Here is a 12,909-nt window from a genome sequence, read left to right on the forward strand (position 1 = left end):
TAACAACCAGACCACTAGGAGGTGTCTACATGGTCTGATAAACACTCCTAACAACCAGACCACTAGGAGGTGTCCACATGGTCTGATTAATACTCCTAACAACCCCACCACTAGGAGGTGTCCACATGGTCTGATAAACACTCCTAACAACCAGACCACTAGGAGGTGTCCACTACGATAGACTAGTAGTTAGAGTGGTGGGTCAGTAACTGGTATGGTCAGATAGACTAGTGGTTAGAGTGTTGGGTCAGTAACTGGTATGGTCAGATAGACTAGTGGTTAGAGTGTTGGGTCAGTAACTGGTATGGTCAGATAGACTAGTGGTTAGAGTGGTGGGTCAGTAACTGGTATGGTCAGATAGACTAGTGGTTAGAGTGGTGGGTCAGTAACTGGTATGGTATGGTCAGATAGACTAGTGGTTAGAGTGGTGGGTCAGTAACTGGTATGGTCAGATAGACTAGTGGTTAGAGTGTTGGGTCAGTAACTGGTATGGTCAGATAGACTAGTGGTTAGAGTGGTGGGTCAGTAACTGGTATGGTCAGATAGACTAGTGGTTAGAGTGGTGGGTCAGTAACTGGTATGGTCAAATAGACTAGTGGTTAGAGTGGTGGGTCAGTAACTGGTATGGTCAGATAGACTAGTGGTTAGAGTGGTGGGTCAGTAACTGGTATGGTCAGATAGACTAGTGGTTAGAGTGTTCAGTAACTGGTCTGGTCAGATAGACTAGTGGTTAGAGTGGTGGGTCAGTAACTGGTATGGTATGGTCAGATAGACTAGTGGTTAGAGTGGTGGGTCAGTAACTGGTATGGTCAGATAGACTAGTGGTTAGAGTGGTGGGTCAGTAACTGGTATGGTCTGATAGACTAGTGGTTAGAGTGGTGGGTCAGTAACTGGTATGGTCAGATAGACTAGTGGTTAGAGTGGTGGGTCAGTAACTGGTATGGTCAGATAGACTAGTGGTTAGAGTGGTGGGTCAGTAACTGGTATGGTCAGATAGACTAGTGGTTAGAGTGGTGGGTCAGTAATTGGTATGGTCAGATAGACTAGTGGTTAGAGTGGTGGGTCAGTAACTGGTATGGTAGGGTCAGATAGACTAGTGGTTAGAGTGGTGGGTCAGTAACTGGTATGGTCTGATAGACTAGTGGTTAGAGTGGTGGGTCAGTAACTGGTATGGTCAGATAGACTAGTGGTTAGAGTGGTGGGTCAGTAACTGGTATGGTCAGATAGACTAGTGGTTAGAGTGGTGGGTCAGTAACTGGTATGGTCTGATAGACTAGTGGTTAGAGTGGTGGGTCAGTAACTGGTATGGTCAGATAGACTAGTGGTTAGAGTGGTGGGTCAGTAACTGGTATGGTCTGATAGACTAGTGGTTAGAGTGGTGGGTCAGTAACTGGTATGGTCTGATAGACTAGTGGTTAGAGTGGTGGGTCAGTAACTGGTATGGTAGGGTCAGATAGACTAGTGGTTAGAGTGGTGGGTCAGTAACTGGTATGGTAGGGTCAGATAGACTAGTGGTTAGAGTGGTGGGTCAGTAACTGGTATGGTAGGGTCAGATAGACTAGTGGTTAGAGTGGTGGGTCAGTAACTGGTATGGTCTGATAGACTAGTGGTTAGAGTGGTGGGTCAGTAACTGGTATGGTCAGATAGACTAGTGGTTAGAGTGGTGGGTCAGTAACTGGTATGGTCAGATAGACTAGTGGTTAGAGTGGTGGGTCAGTAATTGGTATGGTCAGATAGACTAGTGGTTAGAGTGGTGGGTCAGTAACTGGTATGGTAGGGTCAGATAGACTAGTGGTTAGAGTGGTGGGTCAGTAACTAGTATGGTCAGATAGACTAGTGGTTAGAGTGGTGGGTCAGTAACTGGTATGGTATGGTCAGATAGACTAGTGGTTAGAGTGGTGGGTCAGTAACTGGTATGGTCAGATAGACTAGTGGTTAGAGTGGTGGGTCAGTAACTGGTATGGTCAAATAGACTAGTGGTTAGAGTGGTGGGTCAGTAACTGGTATGGTCAGATAGACTAGTGGTTAGAGTGGTGGGTCAGTAACTGGTATGGTCAGATAGACTAGTGGTTAGAGTGTTCAGTAACTGGTCTGGTCAGATAGACTAGTGGTTAGAGTGGTGGGTCAGTAACTGGTATGGTCAGATAGACTAGTGGTTAGAGTGGTGGGTCAGTAACTGGTATGGTATGGTCAGATAGACTAGTGGTTAGAGTGGTGGGTCAGTAACTGGTATGGTCAGATAGACTAGTGGTTAGAGTGGTGGGTCAGTAACTGGTATGGTATGGTCAGATAGACTAGTGGTTAGAGTGGTGGGTCAGTAACTGGTATGGTCAGATAGACTAGTGGTTAGAGTGGTGGGTCAGTAACTGGTATGGTCAGATAGACTAGTGGTTAGAGTGTTGGGTCAGTAACTGGTATGGTCAGATAGACTAGTGGTTAGAGTGGTGGGTCAGTAACTGGTATGGTCAGATAGACTAGTGGTTAGAGTGGTGGGTCAGTAACTGGTATGGTCAGATAGACTAGTGGTTAGAGTGGTGGGTCAGTAACTGGTATGGTCAGATAGACTAGTGGTTAGAGTGGTGGGTCAGTAACTGGTATGGTCAGATAGACTAGTGGTTAGAGTGGTGGGTCAGTAACTGGTATGGTAGGGTCAGATAGACTAGTGGTTAGAGTGGTGGGTCAGTAACTAGTATGGTCAGATAGACTAGTGGTTAGAGTGGTGGGTCAGTAACTGGTATGGTATGGTCAGATAGACTAGTGGTTAGAGTGGTGGGTCAGTAACTGGTATGGTCAGATAGACTAGTGGTTAGAGTGGTGGGTCAGTAACTGGTATGGTCAGATAGACTAGTGGTTAGAGTGGTGGGTCAGTAACTGGTATGGTCAGATAGACTAGTGGTTAGAGTGGTGGGTCAGTAACTGGTATGGTCAGATAGACTAGTGGTTAGAGTGTTGGGTCAGTAACTGGTATGGTCAGATAGACTAGTGGTTAGAGTGGTGGGTCAGTAACTGGTATGGTCAGATAGACTAGTGGTTAGAGTGTTGGGTCAGTAACTGGTATGGTCAGACAGACTAGTGGTTAGAGTGTTGGGTCAGTAACTGGTATGGTCAGATAGACTAGTGGTTAGAGTGGTGGGTCAGTAACTGGTATGGTCAGATAGACTAGTGGTTAGAGTGGTGGTCAGTAACTGGTATGGTCAGGTAGACTAGTGGTTAGAGTGGTGGGTCAGTAACTGGTATGGTCAGATAGACTAGTGGTTAGAGTGGTGGGTCAGTAACTGGTATGGTCAGATAGACTAGTGGTTAGAGTGGTGGGTCAGTAACTGGTCTGGTCAGATAGACTAGTGGTTAGAGTGGTGGGTCAGTAACTGGTATGGTCAGATAGACTAGTGGTTAGAGTGGTGGGTCAGTAACTGGTATGGTCAGATAGACTAGTGGTTAGAGTGGTGGGTCAGTAACTGGTATGGTCAGATATGAGATGTAAAACAACACCTATCATACTACTACGACTGACCCTGTAAAACAACACCTATCATACTACTATGACTGACCCTGTAAAACAACACCTATCATACTACTATGACTGACCCTGTAAAACAACACCTATCATACTACTATGACTGACCCTGTAAAACAACACCTATCATACTACTATGACTGACCCTGTACAACAACACCTATCATACTACTATGACTGACCCTGTACAACAACACCTATCATACTACTATGACTGACCCTGTACAACAACACCTATCATACTACTATGACTGACCCTGTACAACAACACCTATCATACTACTATGACTGACCCTGTACAACAACACCTATCATACTACTATGACTGACCCTGTACAACAACACCTATCATACTACTATGACTGACCCTGTACAACAACACCTATCATACTACTACGACTGACCCTGTACAACAACACCTATCATACTACTATGACTGACCCTGTAAAACAACACCTATCATACTACTATGACTGACCCTGTACAACAACACCTATCATACTAATTTGACTGACCCTGTAAAACAACACCTATCATACTACTATGTCCAACATAAAGAAAATGACAGCATAGATGTTTTTTATTACAACAGTTAATTTAACAATGCTGTTTATAAATCTAGTTGACATTCATCCCAGGACACATTGACCTGCATTCCACTCTCACTGCAGAACAACATCCTCATGAAATCACATGACTTCTAGTTAGAGAAGAGGATTCCTGTTAACACGGCCTGCTACAAGCAGGAAACTAGTTATGGACCAACCAGAAATGTGACATGTCTGTTTGACAGTTACCCTGAAAGATGCATGTGTGAACTATCTTGTCATCTCTTTGGCGAACCACATTGGAACATTCTAGTCTTGAAGGACATGAACTGGCAGAACAGGTTTCAGCAAAGAATGGAGTCATTGTTTTCAGGAAGGTGTAACCATGACGATAGGAGGGACAGGAGGCAGACTAAGTGCAAAGACCTGAACTACAGAGACAAACAGCCACCTGAACTACTGTCCTACAGAGACAAACAGCCACATGAACTACTGTCCTACAGAGACAAACAGCATCTACACAAACAGCCACCTGAACTACTGTCCTACAAAGACAAACAGCCACCTGAACTACTGTCCTACAAAGACAAACAGCATCTACACAAACAGCCACCTGAACTACTGTCCTACAAAGACAAACAGCATCTATACAAACAGCCACCTGAACTACTGTCCTACAAAGACAAGCAGCCACCTGAACTACTGTCCTACAAAGACAAACAGCATCTACACAAACAGCCTCCTGAACTACTGTCCTACAAAGACAAACAGCCACCTGAACTACTGTCCTACATAGACAAACAGCATCTACACAAACAGCCAGATGAACTACTGTCCTACAAAGACAAACAGCCACCTGAACTACTGTCCTACAAAGACAAACAGCCACCTGAACTACTGTCCTACAAAGACAAACAGCCACCTGAACTACTGTCCTACAGAGACAAACAGCATCTACACAAACAGCCACCTGAACTACTGTCCTACAAAGACAAACAGCCACCTGAACTACTGTCCTACAGAGACAAACAGCATCTACACAAACAACCACCTGAACTACTGTCCTACAAAGACAAACAGCCACCTGAACTACTGTCCTACAATGAAAAACAGCATCTACACAAACAGCCCCTGAACTACTGTCCTACAGAGACAAACAGCATCTACACAAACAACCACCTGAACTACTGTCCTACAAAGACAAACAGCCACCTGAACTACTGTCCTACAATGAAAAACAGCATCTACACAAACAGCCACCTGAACTACTGTCCTACAAAGACAAACAGCATCTACACAAACAGCCACCTGAACTACTGTCCTACAAAGACAAACAGCATCTACACAAACAGCCACCTGAACTACTGTCCTACAAAGACAAACAGCATCTACACAAACAGCCACCTGAACTACTGTCCTACAGAGACAAGCAGCATCTACACAAACAGCCACCTGAACTACTGTCCTACAAAGACAAACAGCATCTACACAAACAGCCACCTGAACTACTGTCCTACAGAGACAAGCAGCATCTACACAAACAGCCACCTGAACTACTGTCCTACAAAGACAAACAGCATCTACACAAACAGTGAATCTGAGAAAATGGCTTTAAAGTTTGTTTCCTAGTCCATGCATGTCAGCCATGACCACTGATCTGACCTATGACCCCTAAGTACTGATACTGCACTCTGCCTTGGTATGACCTATGACCCCTAGGTACTGATACTACACTCTACCTTGGTATGAGCTATGACCCCTAAGTACTGATACTACACTCTGCCTTGGTCTGACCTTAAACAGCTGTCTGGGTAATGAAACAGCAAAGTGCAGCATCTAGAAATCTAAATGTGTTGATCCAGATTTATTGTTGTTTTTCTGTTTGATGGAAACAGTTTGAGTTCTAACTACATTCCAACTGTATTTAATGGTGTTATGTAGTTGTGTTGTCATGTTGTATTGTAGTATCCTCAACTGTATTTAATGGTGTTATGTAGTTGTGTTGTCATGTTGTATTGTAGTAACCCTCAACTGTATTTAATGGTGTTATGTAGTTGTGTTGTCATGTTGTATTGTAGTATCCTCAACTGTATTTAATGGTGTTATGTAGTTGTGTTGTCATGTTATATTGTAGTAACCCTCAACTGTATTTAATGGTGTTATGTAGTTGTGTTGTCATGTTGTCATGTTGTATTGTAGTAGCCCTCAACTGTATTTAATGGTGTTATGTAGTTGTGTTGTCATGTTGTGAAAGTTGTAACTGTAGTAGGCCTAACCCTCAACATTTTCTGGTGATGGAGAGAGACACAGACAAGACACAGAGACAGCAACAGAATAGGATATGATGGAGAGAGACACCAGACAGGACACAGAGACAGCAACAGAAGAATAGGATATGATGTAGTGAGACACCAGACAAGACACGGAGACAGCAACAGAAGAATAGGATATGATGTAGAGAGACACCAGACAAGACACAGAGACAGCAACAGAAGAATAGGATATGATGTAGTGAGACACCAGACAAGACACGGAGACAGCAACAGAAGAATAGGATATGATGTAGAGAGACACCAGACAAGACACAGAGACAGCAACAGAAGAATAGGATATGATGTAGTGAGACACCAGACAAGACACGGAGACAGCAACAGAAGAATAGGATATGATGTAGAGAGACACCAGACAAGACACAGAGACAGCAACAGAAGAATAGGATGTGATGGAGAGAGACACCAGACAAGACACAGAGACAGAAGAATAGGATATGATGGAGACACCAGACAAGACACAGACAGCAACAGAATAATAGGATGTGATGGAGAGAGACACCAGACAAGACACGGAGACAGCAACAGAATAGGATATGATGGAGACACCAGACAAGACACAGAGACAGCAACAGAGGACCAGAGAAAGTGATGGAGAGAGAGAAGAATAGAGTTCCAGACAGTTGTAGAATGTATGCCAAGGCACATTGTAAGAGCTGTAAAGAGAGAGGGAGAGAGAACAGGCAGAACCTGATATGTAAATGAGCAGAGCAAATGAAACTCACTTTTGACGACCTGATGATCATTCCAGACTGTGTTTCTATTGAGAGATAAAAGGTAAGACGACGATTGTTATGTGTGTTAATATAGTTGATGATATTGTAATGTGTATTAATATAGTTGATGATATTGTAATGTGTATTAATATAGTTGATGATATTGTTATGTGTGTTCATATAGTTGATGATATTGTTATGTGTATTCATATAGTTGATGATATTTTTATGTGTTTTCATATAGTTGATGATATTGTTATGTGTGTTCATATAGTTGATGATATTGTTATGTGTGTTCATATAGTTGATGATATTGATATGTGTGTTCATATAGTTGATGATATTGATATAATATAAATATAAATTAGATGCGTGGGGTGAATTTGTTCTGTGCCCATCTGTTTGCCCCAGGGTGATCACTCCTACACTATCTAGAATCTAAAAGGATTCTTTGGCTGTCCCCATAGGAGAACACTTTGTAGAACCCTTTTGGTACTAGGTAGAACCCTTTTTGGTACTAGGTAGAACCCTTTTTGGTACTAGGTAGAACCCTTCTGGCTTCCATGAAGAATCCTTTCCACAGAGGGTTCTATATGGAAGCCAGAAGGGTTCTACCTGGAACCCAAAATAATCTATTATGGGGACAGACGGAGGACCTGTTTGGAACCTTTTATTCTAAGAGTGTACTGTATCATAGGTCTATAGACCAGGTGATCTCCTACTGTATCATAGGTCTATAGACCAGGGTGATCTCCTACTGTATCATAGGTCTATAGACCAGGGTGATCTCCTACTGTATCATAGGTCTATAGGCTTGTCTTCTCAAAACAGACTTAAAACACAACAATCAACAATCAAACATTTTCTGTTAATGCTGTTAATGCTTTTCACTCAGGAAGGTTTGTTGTGTGAAAGAGAGACAAATACATATTGTGGAGAGAATAACAACAACTTACACTTCCTCAAAACAGGTTGTGTGTATTCATTAGTTCCACCGTAGCAAAACGTTTGGCAACAGAAACCGGTTAGGTCACATTGTACAGCGTTTACAGTGAACTGTTTAGGTCACATTGTACAGCGTTTACAGTGAACTGTTTAGGTCACATTGTACAGCGTTTACAGTGAACTGTTTAGGTCACATTGTACAGCGTTTACAGTGAACTGTTTAGGTCACATTGTACAGTGTTTACAGTGAACTGTTTAGGTCACGTTGTACAGCGTTTACAGTGAACTGTTTAGGTCACGTTGTACAGCGTTTACAGTGAACTGTTTAGGTCACATTGTACAGCGTTTACAGTGAACTGTTTAGGTCACATTGTACAGCGTTTACAGTGAACTGTTTAGGTCACATTGTACAGCGATTACAGTGAACTGTTTAGGTCACATTGTACAGCGTTTACAGTGAACTGTTTAGGTCACGTTGTACAGCGTTTACAGTGAACTGTTTAGGTCACGTTGTACAGCGTTTACAGTGAACTGTTTAGGTCACGTTGTACAGCGTTTACAGTGAACTGTTTAGGTCACATTGTACAGCGTTTACAGTGAACTGTTTAGGTCACATTGTACAGCGTTTACAGTGAACTGTTTAGGTCACATTGTACAGTGTTTACAGTGAACTGTTTAGGTCACATTGTACAGTGTTTACAGTGAACTGTTTAGGTCACATTCTACAGCGTTTACAGTGAACTGTTTAGGTCACATTGTACAGCGTTTACAGTGAACTGTTTAGGTCACATTGTACAGCGTTTACAGTGAACTGTTTGTGTTTTATGCAACATTTTAAAACTGTTGGCTGTGGAGTAAACTAATGAATACAACCCAGGTTGTAGCCTACGACTCGGCATGTTGATACCTGCCTGATGCTGGAATCTGAACGTAGCCTGAGGGGTAAACTATGATACTAGCTAGATATACTGGTTTTCTAAAGTTAGCCAGCTTAAGTTAGCTTCACATTCCAGCTCAGGCCTCATCCATCAGAATATACAGAACAGAAAATATCTCAATGTCTTGACATGTTCTGGTCGTGAATTCAGGCTACAAGGTGAGAATCCTGCCAGGGATTATTGTAAAGTGTGTAAATAAATTAAATGTATGGTGTAATGTTAGTATAGTGAATGACAGTAAAACACTCCTAACAGTCTACTTCTACTGAGACAGGTTGGTGTCAGTTTAATCATACATGGAGCTGACTGGATGTGGTCAAGTCAAATTCAATACATCAATATTCATATTTTATAGTTCTACATTTAACATTTCATATGATAATGTAATTGTATCATAGTTCCTCTATAGTGTAGTGATCCTCTACATTTCATATGATAATGTAATTGTATCATAGTTCCTCTATAGTGTAGTGATCCTCTACTTTTCATATGATAATGTAATTGTATCATAGTTCCTCTACATTTCATATGATAATGTAATTGTATCATAGTTCCTCTATAGTGTAGTGTTCCTCTACATTTCATATGATAATGTAATTGTATCATAGTTCCTCTATAGTGTAGTGATCCTCTACATTTGATATGATAATGTAATTGTATCATAGTTCCTCTATAGAGTAGTGATCCTCTACATTTCATATGATAATGTAATTGTATCATAGTTCCTCTATAGAGTAGTGATCCTCTACATTTCATATGATAATGTAATTGTATCATAGTTCCTCTACATTTCATATGATAATGTAATTGTATCATAGTTCCTCTACATTTCATATGATAATGTAATTGTATCATAGTTCCACTATAGTGTAGTGATCCTCTACATTTCATATGATAATGTAATTGTATCATAGTTCCTCTATAGAGTAGTGATCCTCACTCCTTTCTAAATGAGCCACGTCACAATTCCAACTATTGCGTAACCTAATTGATACCAATGGCGCGATGCGTAAGGTTGTTCACCTTTAACACATGTAACCTGGGGTCGCTTCCCTGCCCCGCTGTTTGCTACATTGGTGTCAGAATTGGTGTCTGAGACATGCTTTTGTGTGAGCCAGGTAACAATTCCCACCATATGGGTTAACCCTATTGGTGCAATACATTGGGTGTTGATCTCCCTGCCCAATGTTTTCAACTATATTAACAGCACAGGCTGCCTGTAGGGTGTTGACCTCCCTGCCTGCTGTTTTCAACTATATTAACAGCACAGGCTGCCTGTAGGGTGTTGATCTCCCTGCCTGCTGTTTTCAACTATATTAACAGCACAGGCTGCCTGTAGGGTGTTGACCTCCCTGCCTGCTGTTTTCAACTATATTAACAGCACAGGCTGCCTGTAGGGTGTTGATCTCCCTGCCTGCTGTTTTCAACTATATTAACAGCACAGGCTGCCTGTAGGGTGTTGACCTCCCTGCCCACTGTTTTCAACTATATTAACAGCACAGGCTGCCTGTAGGGTGTTGACCTCCCTGCCTGCTGTTTTCAACTATATTAACAGCACAGGCTGCCTGTAGGGTGTTGACCTCCCTGTCTGCTGTTTTCAACTATATTAACAGCACAGGCTGCCTGTAGGGTGTTGACCTCCCTGCCCGCTGTTTTCAACTATATTAACAGCACAGGCTGCCTGTAGGGTGTTGACCTCCCTGTCTGCTGTTTTCAACTATATTAACAGCACAGGCTGCCTGTAGGGTGTTGACCTCCCTGCCCGCTGTTTTCAACTATATTAACAGCACAGGCTGCCTGTAGGGTGTTGACCTCCCTGCCTGCTGTTTTCAACTATATTAACATCACAGGCTGCCCGACTTCGTTGAACAAAGAGACACAATAATACGAGTGAAAGGATTTTAGGATAATATCAGTAAGTGTTGATTTAGAGTTGTCTTCTGGGTTCAGCCTTCTAGTTGTCTTTATCAACAGGTTGAAATGTAATAAATGACATCACAATGACATGTCCTCAGAGTTGGAAAGATCCTACATCTGTACCCATTATTTAACATGGTGACATGGTGCTGCTAGTGAAAGAAAACATTAAGAGACAGAATACAGGCGGTGGAGTTTGCACAAAGTTTACGTACAACAATATATTGAACTAGGTAGAGTGAGCATAGAGCTAAAGGCTGTAACCACGGGGAAGAAAATGTTCAGATTGGGGTCTATAACATCCAATCACAGAGGTTTACAGCAGCTGACAGTTGCAACTTCATTGCTAATAACTCAAACTTCCTTTTTCAGATAAAGACATCATCTCTGTACAGATGTAGGATCTGAATTTGATCACCCTGTTCCAGGAAAACTAAAACGTGCAGTGTATTTGGTGTTTTAAAGGCTTCTGAAATTTGTCATTTCCACTTTCCACTTTAAAATGTTAATTATAATCCACATCATTTTTCTGCTTCAGTAAACTGTCTCAAATTAAGATCCTACATCTGTAGCAAAACACCTGTATTTCATGTGTATGACTCTATCAGGATATATATACCTCTCTCTAATGTATATGACTCTATCAGGATATATATACCTCTCTCTAATGTATATGACTCTATCAGGATATATATACCTCTCTCTAATGTATATGACTCTATCAGGATATATATTCCTGACTCTCTAATATATATGACTCTATCAGGATATATATACCTCTCTCTAATGTATATGACTCTATCAGGATATATATACCTCTCTCTAATGTATATGACTCTATCAGGATATATATACCTCTCTCTAATGTATATGACTCTATCAGGATATATATACCTCTCTCTAATGTATATGACTCTATCAGGATATATATACCTCTCTCTATGGCTCTATCAGGATATATATACCTCTCTAATGTATATGACTCTATCAGGATATATATACCTCTCTCTAATGTATATGACTCTATCAGGATATATATACCTCTCTCTAATGTATATGACTCTATCAGGATATATATACCTCTCTCTAATATATATGACTCTATCAGGATATATATACCTCTCTCTATGGCTCTAATGTATATGACTCTCTATCAGGATATATATACTCTATCTCTCTAATGTATATGACTCTATCAGGATATATATACCTCTCTCTAATGTATATGACTCTATCAGGATATATATACCTCTCTCTAATGGCTCTATCAGGATATATATACCTCTCTGACTCTATCAGGATATATATACCTCTATGACTCTATCAGGATATATATACTCTCTCTAATGTATATGACTCTATCAGGATATATATACCTCTCTCTAATATATATGACTCTATCAGGATATATATACCTCTCTCTAATGTATATGACTCTATCAGGATATATATACCTCTCTCTAATGTATATGACTCTATCAGGATATATATTCCTCTTTCATGTGTTCTCCTTTGACCATTTGACATCTTTTATTTGCTGTTGTTTAGGCTGGTTGAATGAGTTGCCTATGAAAGCTACTTCATCTGTAAGAAAACAGGCGGCTGCACCAGTGACTGTAAGTTGTGTGATTTCCTCATATGAAATTAAAAGTATGTTTGTAGCCTACGCAGTTATAAAATGGCTGTTGAAACTGTAACACATATTTCTCACTACATTAGAAGTCAGATAAATGTGTTGAGACGTAGGAAAGATGGGCAAACTCTCGTTGGTCTTGGCTTTCTACACACTATTATAAGGTTAGTCGATGTCAGACATTCAATAGTCAGAGTAGGTTTGAGTTATGATCACTTATCATGCTGACAAACCTGATGGTCTCTGTGAACTGATCTGAACAGGTTTAGACTGGTCATCTATGATATGTAGGTTATATACAGTACATTCTCTGTCCTGCTACTGGTAGGACTATAACATTATGTGAACTGATCTGAACAGGTTTAGGC

The 12,909-nt window shown here is 41.1% G+C and overlaps 3 protein-coding genes across 6 annotated transcripts in view; 2 read left to right on the forward strand and 1 right to left on the reverse strand.

The window, feature by feature from the left end:
- LOC124018854 (NLR family CARD domain-containing protein 3-like) overlaps positions 1–12,909 on the forward strand; it is a 107,165-nt gene that overhangs the window by 71,693 nt on the left and 22,563 nt on the right. The window lies entirely within an intron of this gene.
- LOC124018852 (NACHT, LRR and PYD domains-containing protein 12-like) overlaps positions 1–12,909 on the reverse strand; it is a 101,308-nt gene that overhangs the window by 41,768 nt on the left and 46,631 nt on the right.
- LOC124018858 overlaps positions 12,458–12,909 on the forward strand; it is a 292,551-nt gene continuing 292,099 nt past the window's right edge. Inside the window, exon 1 of one of the 2 annotated variants that reach the window (XM_046334165.1) lies at positions 12,458–12,524. The gene's annotated coding sequence lies outside the window, so the exon portion shown is untranslated. The remainder of the gene's footprint in view (positions 12,525–12,909) is intronic. The other variant, XM_046334167.1, reaches the window with a different exon arrangement.

This window comes from Oncorhynchus gorbuscha, unplaced genomic scaffold (genome assembly GCF_021184085.1).
Source record: "Oncorhynchus gorbuscha isolate QuinsamMale2020 ecotype Even-year unplaced genomic scaffold, OgorEven_v1.0 Un_scaffold_584, whole genome shotgun sequence".
NCBI classification, from domain to species: domain Eukaryota; kingdom Metazoa; phylum Chordata; class Actinopteri; order Salmoniformes; family Salmonidae; genus Oncorhynchus; species Oncorhynchus gorbuscha.